A 13,940-nucleotide genomic window follows, 5' to 3' on the forward strand; every position below is an offset into this window, starting at 1 on the left:
TCAGCTGCTGTATGGCCAGAAATACATCTGCAGTGTGTTTATTTCTGGGATCAGCAGTTGATTTCCTTAAAGCCGTAATGGTGACTGTTTTATAACACTCTCCAACTTAAAAAGAAGACAAAAACCAACAAACAAACATACAAACAAACAAAATACATGATAAATAGATTTTGTAAAGTATTTTTTAATAAACAAACTAAAATGAAATGAACTCAATTACGTACATACTTTTCGCTTTTCAGATTGGAAATAGAAAAGGTTATGCCATAAAGATTTGTCGCAAGTAATGTTATTGGTATTCATAAACAAACGCCCTTAAGATCCACTGCCATTATTCATGATCATAAGACATTTCCATCACTTTGGCGCCATTTGACCATACCATCACTCTAGTCCCACCCTGTGACGCCACTTACGTACTGGATGAAGATCTGCTTTCTGATTGGATGATGGAGCTGTCAATCACCAACTCCGATTTGTTAGTACTTCATCAAGCTCTAGTATGTGAGCAGAGGAGAAGCCAAGCTGCCTTCAAAGGAAAAGCACACAATTAATGGTCCAAAACAAAACAAAACAAAATAAAATAAAATCTCTGTATTTGTTAATGCAGCATAATATAAACAACTCAAGCAGGTTTGGGATTTACACAAAAGATAATTCACAAATTACTACATGACAGGATGATTTATTTTTTTTAAAAAAGAAGAAAAAAAACATTGTTTGGACACAATATAAAATCCCAACACTGACTTTGTTTCACTCTTGAGCTTTATCATACAAAGTGTATCCGGCTGGTTTATTGGCAAATTATCAGATAAAACTATGCCTCACCCACTTCATCAGTCCTGCTCACATTTACCATATGTGTAGATGTCATGGTTTAAACAGTGAATGGCAATTCGGTCCAGGCAAAAACATTCACAGAATGATCTGCCTACTGAATAACCACAATAATAACAACAACAACATTTATAAACAACAATCATCCTCCAAGATAAAAAAAACCCAAACAGAAACGAGCACACCAAACAAAAGCAAGCTAGACTTGGAAATCGAGAAAACAAAGAGGTCACAGCGAGTGCTACTTCATTTGACATTTTGGAAATGTGCTTTGGTCATATCAAGGCCGACGTTGAGCTCAGCTGGCACAGGGCCAAGGCAGAGGACAACCTTGATTGGTCACCACTCAGAGGAGTGAGACAAAAACAATTATATCTCCGATAGTGACCAAGTAATAAAATAAAGAAATGATAATAATGCAGTGGAACATGCATTCCTTCAAATAATCCTAATCAGACTGTATACGGACTGTGTGAGGTACCCGTCATAATGCTCAGGTCTCCCTACCTTAAGATAGTGACTATATTCTAAATTATTTGGATCATTGCACTCATTGCTGCAGATAAAGGTAATATCAGAGAAAATCTTACTGGGAGCAAATCAAGTCCAACGTGGCATTTTTATTTTGAAATCTCTCGGTGGAAACCGGATTCAGATTGTCTTGTAGTCTCAGACAGCTGCTGAAGTGTGAGGGGCTGGAGAGAGTGTTTTCTTCTCCTCCCAAACTTTTCTTAACTGCGAAAGTTATGACGAGACTCAGTGTGACTGGACGGAGAGAAGCCACAAGGTAAGAGGACTGAGCCCCGGGATGGATTAACGCGCACCGGTAATCTGATGATCGGCGAGACTCACAACTAACCTGGAACGATTTGATGAGCTTCTTCTCGCTGTCACGGTCTCTTATCGATAATGGGCTGATTAGTTCTGCAGGTCTTAAAATCCCAGTTGGCTGCAGTAAAAACAGAAGTGCATTATTTCACAAACGTTCACTGTCCTAAAAGAGTTAAAAGTGGATTTCACTGTGCATCAACGATGCAAGCTTTTCCAAAATCCTCAGATTGTGCGGTACTTCTAGGTCTTTCTGCAGCTTTTGTATTATTCGGTAAATCCCTTATTCCAATCTGACTTTTTGAATATTTGTTCTAGCTTCTGAAACTGCCATTTTCTACTTCTTTATTTATTTATTTATTTATTTATTTGTTTTGTTTACCTAAAATATTTGGTGTTTGCCTCTTGGATATGCAGCTTTCATCAGGGTGATGGGTCATGCTTTTCAATCCTGACAGCTGATGTAGTTGTTTACTGTGCTCTCCTGTCATACTTTGAGTTGTTGTTTTTTAGTCCATCCACACACTCCCAAAAAAAAAAAAAACCTAGTATAGTTCACATCTGTAAAAGTAATTCTAAAACCTGTTGGTTTTCTCTTATGCTTTTTTCCTTAAAAAAATAAAACGAGTGCCATTTTGTTAATCCAGTATGTGTACTTCTTGTAGAGGAGTGAAGTTAATGTTGTTAAAGGGCCTCTTAGATAGAGTTTGTGGTAAATCCAGATGGAGAAGAATAATCTCTTCTACCTACATTGTTGTGAGTGAAATCATTTCAGTGAACGGAAATCCCCGACTTCTATTGTCAGAAGCCCTCCAGCTCCCTCCACCTCCCTCCTGCCTGGTGTCTCATAGCTCCTTTTAGTCATTTCAAAAGCTGGATATTTATAAAAGCTGTCGATATTGACTATTTTCCAACAGCTGTGCTCAAAATGTTCTTTTTTGATGGAAAAACTAGAAATGGGATTAAAAAAACTGCTCGGTGTGAGGAAAATAAAGCAGATTGCACTGCATCGTTTCCTTCGTCACCTTCCAGGTCACTTGTGAAGTTCACTTCATTCTGACTGTATGAGAACGATGAGGTTGGCCAGTTGTTCTCATGAGTTCGAGCTCTGCTTTCTGTTTTTGCTCCACATGTAAATACTTGGGGGGGAAAAAAAAAATAATACGTTTTTTCTTGTGAGTGTCTGCTTTCAGTTTTATTGGCTTCATCAGTGTGAATCATTTGCACGGCCTGTGGCCACAGCTGCTGATGTTTGGCTCGAGCCGAGTGCTGCCCTGGTTTGTGTGAGCGTGCTTTAATAAATACCGGTGAGCATTTCTTGGCGAGGTCTGTTTGTATTTATTCTCACTTGAACTCCAATGTTTTCTGAGGGGAGTTTGATGGTGAGACGACGAGACGAATCTCAGTCCCTTGAGGTGAAACGTTCGATAATCCATCCATGCCTTCCTAAAGACGAGTCATTTTAACGTCACTCAGAAGTGATTGGTCAAAGGCTTTCAGATTCTAGTATTATTTAAGTATTCCAGGGGCGGCTGTGGGTCGGTTGAAGCCGATTGTATTCAAATTCCAATGTTAACAGTTCAATCCCCGGTTCACTCTGCTGAAATGTCCCTGGACACTGAACTCAGCAATTTACAAGGCATCTGCCAACAGTCCTGTGTGAAAGATTGTGACTGGAACTGTGCACGCCACAAGTGCATTTTTAACTCCGTGTTGAACCGGCTGTGTTCAGCAAAATTGACCAATTAATGTTTTTTGCTATAATTTGAAAAAAAATCTAAATAATAATTTTGCTGTTATTCAACAGTCTTACCTCTCACGTCACGTCCTCTTATGTCTTTTGATTTGTTGTCATTACATTTATTTTGAAACCATCTGATTTACTAAAATAAACATCTCTTCGGCCCTGCATTTAAAAACTTATTTACGACATTCAGTTTATGGTGATCCACAAGCAATGAATCCTAATTTGTACGTCTCTTACTCCGAGCTGAAGCTGAAGTCCAGTCAGGAGTCGCTGCTTTGCCACTGAGACCACAGAAGCAGTTAAAAATGTACTATATAAGTAAAGTCCTCCTACTATTTGATATGTGACAGAGAATGTTTTACTGGATTAACTTTATTGATACAGTTAATCTGGTGTTGCTCATGTTGAAGCTCACTCTGTAGTGATAAAGCTTCTTCTTGGTTTTGGTAGTGAACAGCTGTTTTGGCTGAAGGGACGGTGTTTAAAGGTGTCGTATAGAAGGAAAAGAATTCATCATGAAGCAGGTCTGTGTGTGGAAAAGAAAATGTCACTGGACATAAGTTAATCAAACAAAAGTCAACGAATCACAAGGAAGAGTTGCACGCATTGATTATCAATACATTGTAAATGGACTTCTTCTTATCTGTTTTTATTGCTTCAGCCGTTTCAATGCGCTTTACATGATCAGTTACTTTCATTAATCCTGCACACGATCGAACAAACCTTCACACAGCAAGTGAGACGACTTCTTCAAAAGAAAGACGACCTGAAGACGTATACAAAACGTCTTCATGAGCAAATCAACTCTACAAACTACATGGCACCAGAGTTTTCTTTCTTGACTATGTTTCGGTTTTGATAATGTTTTATTTGCACTAAAGATTACTGCAATCAATTCTCGCTGTTATACAAGTGAGCAATGACACTTTTGGTCATCAACCGATCGCAACCATCCGCCAGCCTGAACAGAATCAATGTAATGAGTTCTATTTTCTGCTTAGGCGCCTTGAAAAATCTGTTAAAGGGCAGGAGAGAGACAAAACACATGAACTTTCCACACTGTGGAACATGACTTGAACAAAAGGAAAACTAAAGACATGTCAGCATTTCTATCAGGAAGTTGTGGATCATTGGAGGTCCTTAAACTGCGTGACACGCAGAAGAAAATGAGAAAGGATTAGTAGTGAGTCATTGTTTATATCATAACCTTGTGTTGGACATTTAAAATAGAACACTAGTCCTCCTATAGTTTAATATAATACAGCCTTAAACTTTTATTTTATGAAACGGTTTGTCAAACTTAGTAAGGTCATTTTTCTGAACGTTTTTACTCTTAATGTTGCCTTGATGAGAATATGATGACTCATGAGATAAATTAGTGCAGTGGTTGTATTGGACTGATCTTGTGAATCACAATAGACCATAAAATGCAGAAAAGTACCACAATAAACACAGATAGTCAGACTCATGATCCTCTCAATGAAAACAAGAGCTCTCCTTCACCATATTCCTGTTTTGATTTATCGTGTTTGTATACGGTCTGAAAATAGAAAAGGTTTTTTTTTTTATCAAATTTTATTTGAACTGCATCCACTGTTGGGGTGAGACATGTGTTCGCTTGGTTGGAGTGTTTGGGGTAGAATTGTGGGAACAATGCAGGAGAAACAGTGAGGATACGAAGCTGAAGAAAAAGAGGAAATGTGTGAGGAATATCAGGATATGGCGACCTGTTTGTTGACCTTCCTGTGAGTCCTGAACATTCTAGTCGGCTGCTCTGTGTTGGTCTTTGCAGAAGTTAAGGGCCACTGACTTCGAAACAAAAAAGGATCTTGAATCTCTTAATCCAAGGTGAATGATGAGCTGCAGTAGAAGTGAGGCGGGCCATGATCATAAACTGGAGTTAAGAATCCTTCTTTGATTTGGCGTTAAGCTCCTAACAACATTGAGTGGCTCTCTCAGGGGAAACTTTGTTTCTGCAACTGGACCCTGGGGTTTGACTTACTGCAGCCACCTCAAAAATAGCTTGTCTGTAAGTTCAGTTAAAGGCATGTAACAGTCTGATTCTCACCCAGACCGTAGTCTCATTATTGAACCTCACCTCCTCAGTTCATGCGTACGAGCGCCTCGGAGCAGACGGAGAACAGCTGATTAAATTGGAACTGGATTGGTGTCCATGCTGCTGCTTGATAAAACGCATGCCGTCATATTTTTAGCTTTATTACAAGTGGCTTTAATTTTAGCATGCGTCTGAGTTACTTGGTGCACTGAGGTGACGTGATGAGAGGCAGCCGGGCTCACCGGTGTCGGGACAGAAGTGAAAAATGAATCTGTCGTGGCTGAAGAGGGAGGCAATCGACGGTATGTACTTGGTTGTAACTGCACACGTTAAATCACTTTGTCACTCTGTGTCTCGTCCTCCTGTGGCAAAGTTGGGGTTGTGAGATTAGGAGTTGTGAAGATAGTCCGTATCGACACGTTAAAAACTCCACCATGTTGCCTTTATCAATTTTGCAATTTCTTTAACCACCTTGTTGGTATTTACTGGTTGCAGCAATAACAATGAATTAAACTTTCCAGTTATTGACATTTGGACTAATGAAACTGTCATTATATTCAATTGCCTTCTTAATTAATTCAGTTTCTTTTCCAGAAGCTATGATGAGAATATTTTCACTGCTTCATCAAAATGAAGTACCGTAGATGATTTGTCTATTTTAATATATTATCACAATACATCCTGGACGTTTGATAGACGTGACAGTGAGTGAGCCTGAAGATCAGGGAAGCAAGCTTGTAACTGTAAACTCGCTGGTTCGAAACCTGGTGCCGATGTGTCTTCACTGAAAAGCACCACGAGGCCTCATGGAACATCATTGTACATCTATAATAATACTTTATGATGCCAGAATGTGCAGCAGTCTGAACAGTTGGAAAAAAAGGTTGAAATTAGGTTCAAAAGGAACACATAAAAGACAATAAGAGAAGTTTTTTTTTTTAAAAAAGGGTAAGTTTTTAGGTTTTGTTTGATAACACCTTGTAGTTTGTGGGGCACCGTGTAGGATAACTGATCCAACCACCGACTCTGCTATTAGAAGTCAACAACCTGCTGTGCCACCTCAGCCACAGTGAAACGTTTTTATCGACAGACTTTATCATAGTATAATGTGACACATGACAACTATGTCATCTCTTAATGTTAAACACACAAGTTGTAATTAGAAATTTTGATGATTTACCACACACGTGTCGAACTCCAGGCCTCGAGGGCCGCAGCCCTGCACGTTTTGCATGTCTCCCAGCTTCAACACAGCTGATTGCAATGAGCAACTCGTTATCTGGCTTTGTGCTGAATGTGATGATGAACCATCAGGACATTCAGGGGAGGGAGACATTGAAAACGTGCAGGGCTGCGGCCCACGAGGATCTGAGTTTGACACCCCTGATTTACCACCAAGTGATTCTGCACAACCTCTGCAATTATTAAGATATTGTGTCAAAATAAATTACAGAGACTGATTCCTTCCTTACTTTATTTTTTATTTTTATTTTTTTAAATACCAGAAAATATTCAGAAAATGTGTAGTGTGTATGTAAGGGGGTAATGTGCGTACTCTTTGAAGTGCAAGCATGTTTTTCTCTTCTGTGAAGCAACAATTAGCTTAAAGTGCTGGCCTGAGCTTTCATCACAAATAAGCAGGCATCCAGACTTTGGAAGTAATAATTAGTACTTTGAATTTTGTGCTACATTGAAGTGGAGTCTTTCAAAAGAATTTTAGTTTTCCACACGTCACAGTCTGATCTGTTCTTTTTTTTTTTAAATTTAAATTTTTTTTTAATAACAACAGTTTCACAGTTGACTCAGGATGGATAGAAAGCAAAGTCTTTAAAATACGCAGAAAAAGTATAAGTCTACATAAATCTGTATGATTGTAAAACAGCACCCTTTGTAGGTAGGAGCATTGTGTCTCTGTGGGGTTTTTTTTAAGCTTTGTAGATGTTTACTGAAACCAGGACTTGGTCTGTTGCTCATGACCGTTTTTGTCTCAATCAACTCATGACCATGAGTTATTTATTGGTGAAGCAACTCTGGGACCAATTGTACACATGATAATTATATTTTAAGAAATTGGATTGTTTTGAAAACTCCTCAATGTCGACGGCAGCTGGTTTTGTGGAAATAAAACTTTGTCAGCCTAAGTCAGTCACGTCAAAGTCTATTTTTCAACTGCAGTTTAACTGAAATCAGTCCTGACCTCACTCTGGCATCACGTAAAGCCGTTGGGTGAACACAGACTCTGAGTCATAAGAAAGTCACATTTGATCTCAGCCAAACTCGATTATCCTGGAGAACACATCACGAGGAAAAACGATTTGATCGTTTACTAACAGCCCGTAATAACACTGTTATAAAGCAACGCGAGCAGACTGAAACAACGAGTTGTCAGACCGCCTTCAAGGTTGTTCCTTTTGAAAGGGTCTGCTGTCCTCTCCTGTGTCCTTGTTACAGATTCAAAAGGTCAACTCGCCTTTAATTAAAGTTAAAGACTGTTATTGTGTGAACATTCAACAATATTTCTGCTGCATTAAAAGTCACTGGTGATTACGCTGCTGGTGTCCTACAAACTCGCTTTCGCAGATCATAATTCACAGTCTGCCTTACATTTGTCACGTCATTAATATTAAAGAATCTTGAAAACACTGGACATCGCTCTTGCTCTCTTGCGTACCTTTGGGCGACATTGCTAAAGCATGACGTTACGTAATACTTGCCGGGTTGTATTGGGGAGCTTTCACTAATTCAAGCACCCCATGCAGTATTGGACTCAACACCCAATGCTGGTATCATTGCATCTCTAGCAATTATTGATAATCAGGTCCAGTTACCGTATTGCAGTCAGGCTGACTCGCATTTAACGGAACCTTCCTAAAAGGTATTTGGAGGCACTGGCATAGTTAGACATTAGTAGTTTATATTTACTTGTATGTGTATGTAGTTTTAAAGCGGTCCTCCAATGTGTCCAAGGTAAAGTCACTTGAAGTCATGTTCATCTCTGGATGTTTGATTCTCTTACTTGCGAAGTGAACAGAACTCATCCAGAGGGATTTATTCAAGGGCTTTCAGATGGAAAACTCTGTGATGGACAAAGTAGCCACAGGATCGGATGATCTGCAAGAGACAAAACTTTTACTGCTTTTTTATGCAAAGTTCTGTGATGCCGCCACACACTTCAGACTCTGTCCAACAGTAAAGTTTTGTCTGGGGGGAAAAAAAAACTAAATGGGAATTGGGAGCAATGAATTCAGTTTCAGACTCCATACGGGAGCCTGGTTTCTTAAGTGTGGCAGCACAGAGGTCACCATTGTTTGCACGGTCTTAATGGAACGAATGCTGTGCTTCACACAGAGGTGCATGTGGAAAAAGCACCCCTGCCCTGTGAAGTCACAGAATCCTATAAAAAGTCTTAACAAGGCTCCGAGACTGCATGTTCCGTTTCCACTGCCACTACAGAGAATATAACCAACCTTTATACGCCATTCTAATCCTTTTAACGTTCAACCCTTCTCCGATTTGTTTATTTGTTCTGATGCATTATTAAACCTCATCTTTGCTGTGTATATTACTTGGTTGTTTATGGCTGTGTTTATTTGTTTCTCCAGAGTGATGCTTCATAAAGTGAAATATTAGAATTCGCGGTGTTGCTCTCTCACCAGCTGCTCTTTTTAAATAGGTTATTGCATTTATAACTAATCCCTTTCACAAATAACAAGGTTAAAACAGAAGTGACAATCATGAACATCTAAAATAGTTCAAAAGAAAATCAACCTCCTCCAGCTAAGAACCATTAACAAATTATTTACAACTGTCCTATGGATGCATCTTCTTCAGCGTGGTCTTCTTTAACAGTCTGTTCAAAAGCAGTACTGTAATTCATGCTTTATGAAATGAGACCACTAATTTTGGGAGTAACCTTTGTGCTGTTATGACTTAATGAACTTGCAAGGCTGTAGCTTTACCGGATTGTGTTGCTTAGTTCTTACTCTGTCATCAAACTGAAGAAGAAAGCTCATTAATCCTCAACTCAGTCTTACTGATAGCGACACGACAATCATAGGACTGTGACATTACCGCTCACTTGTATGTGCAGCAGTTGTAATAAACCACCATGAGAAACATTTGTGTAGTTTTTAAGCTGTCTGCATCTTCTCAGGTGATCTCAGCTGTACTGCTACTGGTGATACTTGTGTTAAGAGTTACTAAAAGTCCTTATTCCCTCTGGTACTGCAGCATTCAGGTTATAGAGCATCTTCCTCCTGCTAACTCCTATAATTTCAGCTGAACTTAATCCAAACAGCGTTGACAGCTCAAATACTACAGCGAAGTGCCCATAATTATGACTAGCATATTTAAGTATCTTTTTTTTTTTTGTTTGTTTTTTTAAGGGAATGCAGTATTACTTTAATTCAAATCACTTGCAGTAAATTCTCTCCGCTACTTTTTGAAGACCTTTAACAAATAACTGGATTACAGCAGGTTGACAACACTGTCTTAACCAGAGTTCAACCTACCTACAGATATTTCAGGCAGACTGTGACGGGAGTGTGTTTATATAGAGGCTTTACGTGCAGCATGTGAGAAGCCACTGATGGCATGTTGATGCACAAAACAACCTGTGAAAAACCATCACAGTGATTTTGATCTCCTTGACAAACCAAACGAAGCCCGCTCAAAGCCAAAAAAAAATAGTATTTTCCTTTTAGTTTTTGCCTCTGCGGGGCTCTGCTTGCAATTCGGTTGAAGTCAACTGGCAGCGTTGATATGCTCACCTACATTCCGTAATGCCAGGACACTTAAAATTGTAACTTAGTGCAGCTAAGGGGGACGGTGGTGGGGCCAAACCTGTGACGATAACTGAATCGCAGCATAATGGGAAAACTGAATTAGAGCCCACAAACATGTATTTTCCTCAAGAGCAACACCTCAAAGATGAAGGTGCATTTCTCTGGGGCTCCAGGAGACATTTCAAAGGCCGACGCACATCTTCTGCCTTGTCATTACCCCGGCCCTCTCCATCAAAGAGATGCAACACTAGTATAATTTAAACCAGTGAAGGAAATAACATGATAATGGACACACATTTCGGTTGTTTCTGGGCATGAAACAACCGAGACTGACATCTGGTCTTGTTCTATAGTTAACGAGAATCAAACATCTGGAGGCCAAAGCAGCTACTGCAGTGAAGGAGACAAACCAGGTCACAGTCTCCTCTAAAATACAAATCTGTGGAGCAGATATCTGGGTCAGCTCAAAAAGACTCAAGAGATGCTGTAAGCTTTTGTATTTGCATTGTTTACTCAGCTGTGAAACATAGCAAGCGGAAGTATCTGAGGAAAAGGAAATGAGACGGTTTTTAAAGGGAATAAAATGGCTGATTGTATTTGTGCCATTTACAAACTTTTACAAAGCTTCAGATTGTCAAACTTGTGGAGGGAAGAAAGGGTTTGTGTGTCACCACTGAGGGAAAACGAGGTGGATTTACTTTGAGTGCGACGTGTTGTTAGAGCTGGAAATTGGCTAAATGGGGGGAAAACTCAATTTCTGAACGTTGCTTTGTTACAGGGAGGGGCACCCAGCAGGCTCCATGTTGCTGCTGGGATACAAGCAGAATGTCATTGGGAAGCTTTGTGAGATGTATTCCTCATTATTCATCATCGTTCACACAAACATTTGTTTGTAAAACGAAACTTTTAGATTCTTGCATCTGAAATATTGATAGCTTCTCATTCCTTCTGCTCTTAATGATAAATTGGATATATTGATCAGGACAAGAAAAGCATATCAGACTTTGGTAAAAACAAGTTGACACACTTGACGGTTTTCTCTTGTTCTTAAGACAAAAAAACGAGTCAATCAAGTAGCTGGCGAGTTCAGCACTGGGCCGCCACAGTTTAACGGACTATCAAAAACAGACTCCAGGGAGTTGACAGCCAGTGGTGGTTTTGAGGTTAGAGCAGAGGACTTGGGATCAGGTGTTTGCAGGTTCAAATCCCACAGCTTATGTCTCTTGCTGGGGCAAGGCCATAGAACATGAAGAAAACCTGCATAGGGAGAACATGCAGAATGCGCACGAAAAAAAATCAATAGTCTGATGTCAAACCTTGGGTGTTCTCACAGTGAGGTCATGGTGTCAACCACTGCATCACTGCCAGCGTCTTCAAAATCCAATGCTTTTTTTGTTTTGTTTTACATCTCAAGTAGTGAGACATTGAAGTTAAGAGGTCTTGATTTTTGGAGCAGGAGACTTAATAAATGGTGTTCAAGTGAGAACAGTCCGTGCAGATCCATAAATCTGTGATATAAACGGTCGACTTATTCTGGTACATTGAGATTTTCTTGCTGGGGGGAGCCACGAGAGGCGAGACGCGGCAATGTCATGTGTTTCATCGTGACTGACTTCCAAACTGTGTTGAGCATCACACTGAGGAGATTTGACAGCAGCATCGTCAGATTTCCCTCGCATGGGAGTGCCTCTAACACTAAACACTGTTTTCTTCATGTTAAAACTCTCCAAGTGTCTGACACCCCCCCCCCCCCCCCCACGACTTTATTAAATTCACTTGATGACATTTTGAACGCGGACACAGTGTGGGGAAAACAGGGCGTCTGAGGAGGGATGATGGGTCTGCTCTATGGAGAAAACAACGAGGCCTTACAAAACTTTTCGAGAACAGCGTCGCCACCGAACAGGCATAATGCCTCATTGTGGAGGCTGAATGTGGTTGATTGTGTTTGCTGGAGGATCTGGAAGGAAGAGGGAGGGGAGGCAGGACGCATGTGACGTTTGAAGTCAACGTGACTGCGATAAAATACATTTTGTGTGTTTATGGAAAGATGCGAGATATATGACGTTTGTATGTGAAGGAACGGACGACAGGAAATATGGCATCGGGTGGCGAAATCCTGTATGTGGAGGTGACAGCGTGTCACACAAACACTTAAACTCTTGAGTACACGCCAAATGTGATAACACGCTAGCTAAACTCAGCGTGATGCATCATGTGATGTGGGAATCTGTGCTGTTGTTGGCTGCAGTGTGTGTGTGCGCGTGCGCGTGTGTGTTCAGTTCCCAGTTTGTGCTTGTCTTCTGCTCGGGTGTTTTCCTGCAGCCTACAGGAAGCAGCTTTCAGGACGGCTCGATGGGTTTCCTGGCAGGACCCTCCTCCCCTCTCAGTTCCTATTGGGAGACAATGGGAGGTCTCCTGCAGGGGCATGGAGAGAGATGTGTGTGTGTGTGTGTGTGTGTGTGTGTATGTGTGTGTGTGTGTGTGTGGTGATGGAGGGAGGATTTATTAAGGGAGTAGTGGGCTTCCCTTCAGGAAACTGTAGATTTATCCCAGCAGCGGAGAGGCCCGTGTGTGTGTGTTCGCGCTTGTGTGCATGTGCAGCCCCAATGCCCTCATGAGAAAAGACGTGACAGAAAAGTTGCCTCTAAAAGTGATTGAATGAGAGATTTTTAGATTGGCATAGTTTGTGTGTAAATGTTGTTGTAATTGTAATTTGCACTGAAAGAAGTTTTTTTTTTGTTTGTTTGTTTTTTTTGAGAAAGCACACTTGACCTTGACCTGGAAATGAGTCTCATCTCATCAGCTTTTCTCTGGGTTTCAGTTTTGTTGTACAAAGCTAATCTACAGATGGATTTTTCCAGGCTTTTACTGAGTTGTAGATAATTAACTTCCATTCTTGTCTGAGCACTCGGAGGTTTTCTCATTGCCGACTGAAAAGGTTGAGTTCGGAGACAGGACAGGAAACGGCTTGCAAGTTTTTGTGCGATAACTTTTAGGAGGTTCATTTGCAGATACATTCTTATCTCCCTAAAAAGCCAGATTAAATTGATGTGCTTGTTGTTGAAAAGAAAACTTTTCAATTTTGTGTGTGTGGTGTGTGTGGTGTGTGTGGTGTGTGTGGTATGTGTGGTGTGTGGATTTGTGAATAGGTTTTCTCATGCAAAACAGTCAGATTGTAGAAGTTGCTGTCAGAGAGAGGATGTAGGCTTTCAGTGTCTCCCCTCCTTGTCAGTTGGAATCTCTCTCTCCCTCTCTCTCTCCCTCTTCTTCGGGAATAGGGAAAAGGGTGGTATTGAGGATGAAGTCATTGTTTCAAAACATGGCCCTGAGCCTCGAACCAGCACAACATTTCCTCTGAACACAGGACAAACCAATGTTCTCTTCATCAGGTCTGTGAGTCTGCACTGGGACGACAGGGCTCCTCCACTCATCGTCACATGTTCCTACTCGGTCTGAGGAGGAAACAAATGCATTATTAAATTGCTTTCAATTTGACATTTTTGGGGGAAACAATTTTGCATTCTGTCGTACAAAATGTTATTTTCATGGCTAACTCTGTGCTCGGAGAACAGTTGCTGTAAACCAACAACCATCCTCCCATTTTCTATACCACTTTACACTGTTCAGGGTCACATGGTGATCGAGCTGATGCCAACTAACATTGGGTGAAAGGAGGGTAAAC

At 40.6% G+C, this 13,940-nt stretch overlaps 1 protein-coding gene across 2 annotated transcripts in view; it reads left to right on the forward strand.

The window, feature by feature from the left end:
* The first annotated feature begins 1,487 nt into the window (after nucleotides 1-1,487).
* Nucleotides 1,488-13,940, forward strand: part of kank3 (KN motif and ankyrin repeat domains 3) — a 28,372-nt gene continuing 15,919 nt past the window's right edge. The window contains exon 1 of one of the 2 annotated variants that reach the window (XM_080473557.1): nucleotides 1,488-1,627. The gene's annotated coding sequence lies outside the window, so the exon portion shown is untranslated. Of the gene's footprint in view, nucleotides 1,667-13,940 lie in introns of both variants that reach the window. The other variant, XM_080473558.1, reaches the window with a different exon arrangement.

The sequence above is a fragment of the Lipophrys pholis genome (genome assembly GCF_963383615.2).
Source record: "Lipophrys pholis genome assembly, chromosome: 10".
Taxonomy (NCBI): Eukaryota; Metazoa; Chordata; class Actinopteri; order Blenniiformes; family Blenniidae; genus Lipophrys; species Lipophrys pholis.